Source organism: Phoenix dactylifera, unplaced genomic scaffold (assembly GCF_009389715.1).
Source record: "Phoenix dactylifera cultivar Barhee BC4 unplaced genomic scaffold, palm_55x_up_171113_PBpolish2nd_filt_p 001313F, whole genome shotgun sequence".
NCBI lineage: Eukaryota > Viridiplantae > Streptophyta > Magnoliopsida > Arecales > Arecaceae > Phoenix > Phoenix dactylifera.
This window is the reverse complement of record NW_024068644.1, coordinates 105,945-114,036: the sequence shown is the minus strand read 5'-3', so window position 1 is coordinate 114,036 and position 8,092 is coordinate 105,945. Positions and strand designations below refer to the sequence as shown.

The following is an 8,092-nucleotide window of genomic DNA, read 5'->3' as shown; positions in this document are numbered from 1 at the left end:
GATTAGCCAGCCATCAACATCAAAGACTCTCCCCTGTTACTTCTCTCTCTATTTTTTTTCTTTTTCTTCTCGGAAACAGGGCATCCCCTGTTTCCTTCTTCTTCTTTTCCTTCAACCCCAGCAGGCGGCCCCCCTGTTCTTCCTCTCGAATGAGCTTTCCTCCCCTATTTTCTTTTCTTCGATTGAATGGCTATCTTCTTCTTCCCCGAATGAGAGCTCTCTATTTTCGGATCAGAGGCCTCCTCATATAGATCCCCAGAGTCCATGAATCAATGATTCCCCTGATCGCGCGTGGGGAGGAGCGGACGGCAAGGATCTGCGAGGACCCTTGGGCTGATATTGGTGCGGACAATGCGCGCGGACGTTGCGACGCTTCACGGGATGCTGGTGGTGCCGAGATGCTTCACGAATGGCTTAGAATGGAGGAAGAAGCGGGCGCTGATCTCGGCTGGAGGTGCGTGAGATGGGCGGAAGAGGAGCAGGTTACGGTCCGGACTGCTGAAATCTCGGACAAGGGGCTGATCGCCGTGGGCTTGCTTCGCAGACAGCTGGGAACGTGGAGAGGGGGATGAACGCCGTGGCTCACTCGCGGGAGGCGGATGGAAGCGGGACCCTTGGCTCGGACGTGCAAGGACCCGGAATGGGCGGAGAAGACGGATACGGTGCCTTGCTGTGATGCTGGAGCTTGGAGATCTCGGGAGGTTGCACGGACAACAGGATTGCTGACGAAGAAGACTGCCGCGGGATGCTGGGAATCTAATGCGGAACTGGAAGGAGGTTGCACGCGGAAGGAGGAAGCTGGGAGGCGCCTTAAATGGGCGGAAGATGAGGGCGTTGATCGCGGGAGGCTTGCTTCGTGGACGCTGTGGAGGAGGAGGGCGGATGCGTGGGATCACACGCGGAAGAAGATGGATGCGGTGCCTTGCTGTTCGGGATCTCCTCGCTGGTCCTCTGTTACTAAGAATCGGGTGCACATATACTCGATGAATGGTGAATTCGATTAGACCATGATGAGGTTGGGCATACGCGGTCTGAGTCATGCATTTGTCTAAGCCCAATCTGTACTGAATACATATTTTGGCCTCGATTTACGATCACCTACACTCAACAAAAAATATAATATTAATCTAATGAGATTATCATTATCTTGTTAGCAATAATACTAATTTAAGTGGTATGTAGATCGCACTTTTGTGCTCTCATCACACCCCCCAACTAGCTTATTGCTAGTCTCTAGCAATTCAGAGTAAACAATAACATGAGAGTACATAAAGTGGTTGGTCAATCCTTTGACTTTTTATTAAAGCTAAAGACATAAAACTAAGATATGTACCCACTTTCGTAGAGCATCACGATTGCACCTAGCATGTGCAACAAGCCGTAAAACCCCTAGGTTACCCTAGTGGACGAGTGTTGTCTCGTGAGGATTTTCAGGGATGTTACCCACAAACATCATAAATGATATGACACGAGATCCTAAAAATATGAAAAAAAAAACCTAAGCTAATACACATGTAATTAATTAATATATATTTTCAAGCACGGCAACTTTGAAAGCAAGAAAAATATGAAAGTGTAGTGTGCATAAAATAGTAATGACTTTCTCAGAGTACTAATACCTCCACCACAACATGGTACCGCTTGAATTTTAGGTGTACTACTCAAGTTCACAAGTGTTTACTACAGTTTATTAGAGCCTGATCCATCAAATTTTCGGAATATCTCATGTTGTCTAAAATTGTCAAGAATGGTTCGCATAAAGAAGGAGCTATCAATCCCAACTAAATATCCAAAGTACACAAAGGTCCAATGCAATGGAGTCAAACCAGCTATTACCACATGTCACTGGGTTCAGCCCGACCAACCCTATTCATGCTTCTTTTTTTTTTAATATAGTGATTACAATAGTCCAACCCCGTTAGGCTCTAGCAAGGTCCATGTAGCGAGTTTTCAGCCAATAACTTCTGAACCAATTGGCTCAAGGCATTAGATGAAACACCCCTCGGGCTTAATTACTAGAACCAGACTACGCCACGAGGTTAGACTTGTCATCTCCTCTTTTTTTTTTCAAAATAGAGAAGGTAAAACTGAACCATATAATGTGACTGCAACGTGACTATAGGTCAACCATGGTCGGAACATAAGGCACTTAGATGATCTAGCCAGGGTATTCAACCTCTATCTTTATGTGAAAACCAAATCAAGAACCTTATAGTACAGACAAGGATACTCGTACTTCTTTACAGATATGGCTTAATAAAAATGCATTAAACAAATGTGAACTCCTGAGGCCTTCCTATTGTCATTAAGTATACGTGTGGGGATCTAATAATAGGTCTCTGATCAGTCATAGTATGCATGTGTTCCTTGTCTTAATAGTTGCACAAGCTCAATATGAAAATACATGTGCATTTGCTCAGAAAAGAAAGTAATAGAATGCAAAAACAAGTTTTTTTTTGGCTAAATATTTTCCTCCCTCCAACTTAAGCATTGCATTGTCCTCAATGTAAAAGATGCAAGAAAATTATATATGAGAGACAACAGAGAAAATAATATTGGAGAGAAGAAGAATACCTTGAGCTGTTGATTTTCAGAAAAGAAGACCTACAAAATAAGAAAAATAATCCTAACTAATATACACATATCTTTGCCTTCATGCTCAGTCATAAGAAGGTGCTCCCAAGAAAAAGGAGTCCTCTTCATCTGCAAAATTCTCAAGAAAAGGTTTTAACCTATGTCCATTTACCTTAAAAATTCTACCATCCCGTGGATTCTCAATCTCAACCGCCCCATATGGAAAAAACAGTTTTTATAATGTAAGGACCTATCCATCTTGATCGCAACTTACCAGAAAACAGATGTAAGCAGGAATCATATAAAAGAACTTTTTGCAAAGGTTCGAAAGATTTTTTTAAAATTTATTTATCATGTAAGATCTTCATTCGTTCTTTGCAAATTTTAGCATTGTCATAAGTATCTCTGCGGATCTCATTAAGCTCGTTCAATTGCAATTTTCTAGCTGGACCGGCATTATGTAAATCAAAATTCAATTTTCTAATTGCCCAATACGATTTATGCTCTAGTTCTACAGGCAGATGACATGCTTTTCCGTAGACTAGCCGGTGGAAGACATGCCAAGAATGGTTTTGTATGCAGTACGATAAGCCCATAATGCATCTGATAGTTTCAAGGACAAATCTTTCCGTGATGGGTTCACCGTTTTCTCTAAAATACGCTTGATCTCCCTATTGGCTAACTCTACCTGGCCACTAGTTTGTGGATGATATGGGGTAGCAACTCTATGGGTGACACCATACTTTTTCAATAAGGTCTCGAAAGGCTTATTACAAAGTGTTTTCCACCATTACTAATTATAACCTTAGGCATCCCAAATCGTGAAAAAATATTTTCTTTTAAAAACTTCAGGATAGGTTTGTGATCATTAGTCCTACAAGCGACAGCTTCTACCCATTTGGACACATACTCGACACCGACTAAAATGTACTCATATCCAAAAGATGGTGGGAATGGGCCCATAAAATCGATGCCCCAACAATCGAAAATTTCGATAATAGTAATGGGTTGAAGAGGCATCATTTGCCTACGAGTTAGACTTCCAATACGTTGACATGGATCACATGTCCTGCAGAACTCGTGGGCATCTTTGAACATAGTAGGCTAATAGAAACCACATTGCAAGACCTTTGCAACAGTTTTCTTAGAAGCAAAGTGTCCACCACAAGCATCAGTATGGCAGAAAGAGAGTACGCTTTGTATATCATGATCCGGTATGCATCGTCTAAAGATTTGATCATTGCAATATTTAAATAAATAGGGTTCGTCATAGTAATAATTCTTTACTTCGCGCAAAAAAAATTTTCTATCTGTCGACCCCCAATGCTCCGAAATCCGGTTTGTAGGCAAGAAAATTTACAATGTCAGCGTACCATGGCACAGTAGAGAGTGCAAACAACTGGTCTTCAGGGAATGAGTCTTTAATAGGAAACTGTGGCACCGAATCATTAAAAACTAGCCGTGATAAATGGTCAGCAACCACATTTTCTACTCCCTTTTTATCTTTGATGGTGATGTTAAATTCTTGGAGTAGAAGTATCCATCGTATTAGGCGTGGTTTGGCCTCTTTCTTATCTAGCAAATATTTTAGTGCTGCATGGTCTGTGAAGATAACAATAGGAGCACCAAGATATAAGAACGAAATTTGTCTAATGCAAATACTACTGCAAGCAATTTCTTTTCGGTGGTGGTGTAATTCATTTGAGCATCGTTTAAGGTTTTGCTTGCATAGTAAATGACATATGGCTTATTATCCTTACATTATCCTAGGACAGCTCCTATCGCATAGTCGCTAGCGTCGCACATAATCTCAAAAGGTAATGACCAATCGGGTGGTCGCACGATGGGTGCAGTGCTAAGCATAGACTTCAACTTTTGGAATGCTTCTGACAGGTTTCAGTCCAATTGAATGGTGCATCAAGGGACAGGAGGTTACATAATGGTCAAGCTATGACACTAAAGTCCTTGATGAACCTCCTATAAAATCCGGCGTGACCCAAAAATGATCGAACATCTCTAACCGTCTTGGGTGCAGGTAGCTTAGCAATTAAATCGATCTTAGCTCTATCTACTTCCATGCCCTTCGATGAAACAATATGTCCTAGGACAATTCCCTTTGGTACCATGAAGTGGCATTTCTCCCAATTCAATATCAAATTCTTTTCTATACATCGAGGCTAAAACTGCTTGTAAATGTGATAAGCAATCATCAAATGAGTCACCAAAAACGGAGAAGTCATCCATGAACACTTCCAAAAACTTCTCGTTCATGTCTTCAAAGATGCTGAGCATGCATCTTTGGAATGTTGTAGGTGCATTACACAACCCGAATGGCATTCGTCGAAAAGCAAATGTGCCAAAAGGACAAGTGAAGGTAGTCTTCTCTTGATCTTCTGGTGAAATTTCAATTTGATAATATCTCGAATAGCCATCGAGAAAACAATAGAAATCATGCCCTGCAACTCTCTCCAACACTTGGTCTAGGAAGGGTAGAGGAAAGTGATCCTTTCGTGTGACCAAATTCAGCTTTCGGTAGTCAACACACATGCGCCAACTCATCGGGACACGAGTTGGAACTAGTTCCCCTGGTTCATTTTCTACCACCGTCAAACCTGACTTCTTAGGAACGACTTGAGTAGGGCTTACCCACTTGCTGTCGGAAATTGGATAAATAATACCCACGTCAAGCAACTTGAGGACTTCTGCCTTAACCACATCTCTCATTGTAGAATTTAACCTTCGTTGCATTTGCCTTGTGGTTTTGGCATTGTTCTCCAAATATATCCGGTGCGTGCAAACTAAGGGGCTAATCCCCTTCAAGTCAGCAATAGACCACCCTAAGGCTCTCTTATGATTTTTTAGAACACCAAGTAATTTTCTTTCTTGGATATGATCAAGTCCAGACGAGATGATTACAGGAAAAGTATCTTCGGGTCCAAGAAAAGCATGCTTAAGTTCCTTTGGTAAGGGTTTCAATTCGAGCTTGGGTGCTTGCTTATGGGGATGGTACTATTTTCGCCTCTCGAGGCGACAACCCTCTCAAATTCTCCTATTTTCGGTCTCCACCTATTGACCATCTTGATATCCAAACTATCCACAATAGGTGTGACTGACAAATCACCATCATTGGTGCCATTAGGACACCAATCAATCAAGCTATCATCGGATGGATCGTTAATTGCTTTAGCTAACAAATATTCTTCTGCGATGGTTTCAACCCAATCAACCTCCTTACTCTCTTCGGGATCATTAGGTTGTTTGCACACATTAAAAATGTTCAGTTCTAAGGTCATGTTACCAAAAGAAAGCTTCATGACGCCATTCCTACAATTAATCAATGCATTAGAAGTTGCAAGGAATGGACGTCCTAAAATGACCGGAATCTGAGACCGTGAGTTCGAAGCCGGATGTGTGTCCAATACAATAAAATCGACAGAAAAGTAGAACTTGTCTACTTGGACTAATACATCCTCGATAATCCCCCTTGGAATTTTAACTGACCTGTCAGCTAATTGCAAAGTGACGGAGGTTGGCTTCAACTCACCTAAACCAAGTCGCTCATATACAGAATATGGCAACAAATTCACACTCGCCCCTAAATCTAACAATGCTCGCTCTATCCTAAAGTCGCCTATGATGCATGAGATGGTTGGGCAACCTGGATCCTTAAATTTAGGGAGAATGTTATGCCGCAAAATAGCACTCACATTTTCAGTTAAGAATGCCTTCTTCTTAACATTTAATCGGCGCTTGACAACCTTCAAAAATTTGGCATATGAGGGTACTTGTTTGATTGCACCAAGAAGAGGTATGTTGATCTTTACTTGCTTAAAAAAATCAAGAATTTCAGAATTAGGTTCGAGCTTTTGCAACGGCTTTAACCGTTGTGGAAAAGGTGGAGGAAAAGGACATTCAACTTTCTCGGTAGAAGTTGGGACCTCAACTTCTTCTTTGTTCCTTTCATCGACTTTGGGAGCATCAGAATTAGAAGTGACTCACGGTCTCAATGGGACGGTCTGATCGATGACTTTTCCATTACGCAAAGTCATAATGCTTTTTGCATGTTCTGTATGCGAACTAGAGGGAGCCGTATTATTACTACCGTGCACTTGTGGGTTAGGTTGGGGTTGAGCTGGAAGCTTACCCTTCTCTTGGGTACTTAGGACGGTAGTCAACATTGACAATTGGTTCCTTATATCTTCAAAATTTCGAATATTTTGAGCATTGATATTAGCTTGACCTTGTAGAAAAGTTTGTATAGATTGCAAGGTATCCTCAATATTCGACTTTTGGGAGGGTGGTGATGCAAAAGTAGGATGTGCAGGTGGAGGAGCTGAATGGTGTGACTGTTGAGGATGATCGTTTCTCCACCTAAAATTTGGATGATTCTTCCAACCAGGGTTATAGGTATTCGAGTATGGATCGTTATAAGACTTTTGGTAGGAGTTCATAGCATTTGCTTGATCGTGCAAGACTTCTTTGAATGCCGGTATGGTGGGGCAATCTGTAGTGGTATGACCCGACATATCGCAGATACCACAACACTCGTTTCTAAGCTCTATAGTCTTGACAGGCTCAACCTTCCTAAGCTCAATTTCTTCTACTTTCCTAGTGAGGGCTGCCATTTTAGCATGAAGATCATCCTCAGTTTTGAGGTTGTAAAGGCCTCCCTATACAGAGCTAGTAGGCTTAGGTAAAGACTTATTGTTTCTATCCCCGTTATCCCAAAGTTGGGCAGTTTCAGCAAGGAAATCCAAATACTCCCACGCCTCATCAGGGTGTTTTTCTAAAAATCTACCATTGCACATGGTCTCTACAAACTGTTTCAACTGTGGAGATAAACCTTCATAAAAGAAGTTAATGGTTCTCCAAGTTTCGAATCCGTGATGAGGGCATGAGAGAAGAAGGTCTTTAAATCTTTTCCAACATTCATAAAATGTTTCATTATCTTTTTGTTGGAAATTGCTGATATGTCTTTTCAAAAAGTTGGTTCTTTGTGTGGGGAAGAACTTCTTTAAAAATTCTCTCTGCATATCTTGCCAAGTTCTTATTGATCTAGGTCGCAAAGAGTTTAGCCATGTTTTGGCCTTATCCTTTAGAGAGAAAGGGAATAATGTCAGCTTGAGGACATCCTCGGTGACGTTTGGCACTCTAAATGTAATGCTCAATTCTTCAAAATCCTTTAAATGAAGATACGGACTCTCGGACTCTAACCCGTGAAACTTGGGCAGCAATTGAATTACCCCTGGTTTGATGTCAAAATGTCCTACATTATCAGAAAAAATTATGCATGAAGGCTGACTAGTCCTAGCCGGTTGTAGGTATTGTCTTAGAGTCATAACATGGGATTCTCGTTCTCGATTGTGGTGACTCCCCGCATCTTCATTTAAATCAGCCATCTCACAAGGTGTGAGATACTGCGAAGGAATTTCAGGGGTATGTCCTAATGGATTATCTAAAGTTGTACGACTTAATCGACCGATGTCGTCCCTATTCCACCTTAGCATGCAAAATATTT

General features: G+C 41.5%; 1 non-coding gene across 1 annotated transcript; it reads left to right on the top strand.

Moving 5' to 3' along the window:
* Positions 1–7,452: 7,452 nt before the first annotated feature.
* Positions 7,453–7,561, top strand: LOC120108396. The gene has a single exon (XR_005509765.1). It is a non-coding gene; the product is annotated as a small nucleolar RNA R71 (small nucleolar RNA).
* Positions 7,562–8,092: the final 531 nt, after the last annotated feature.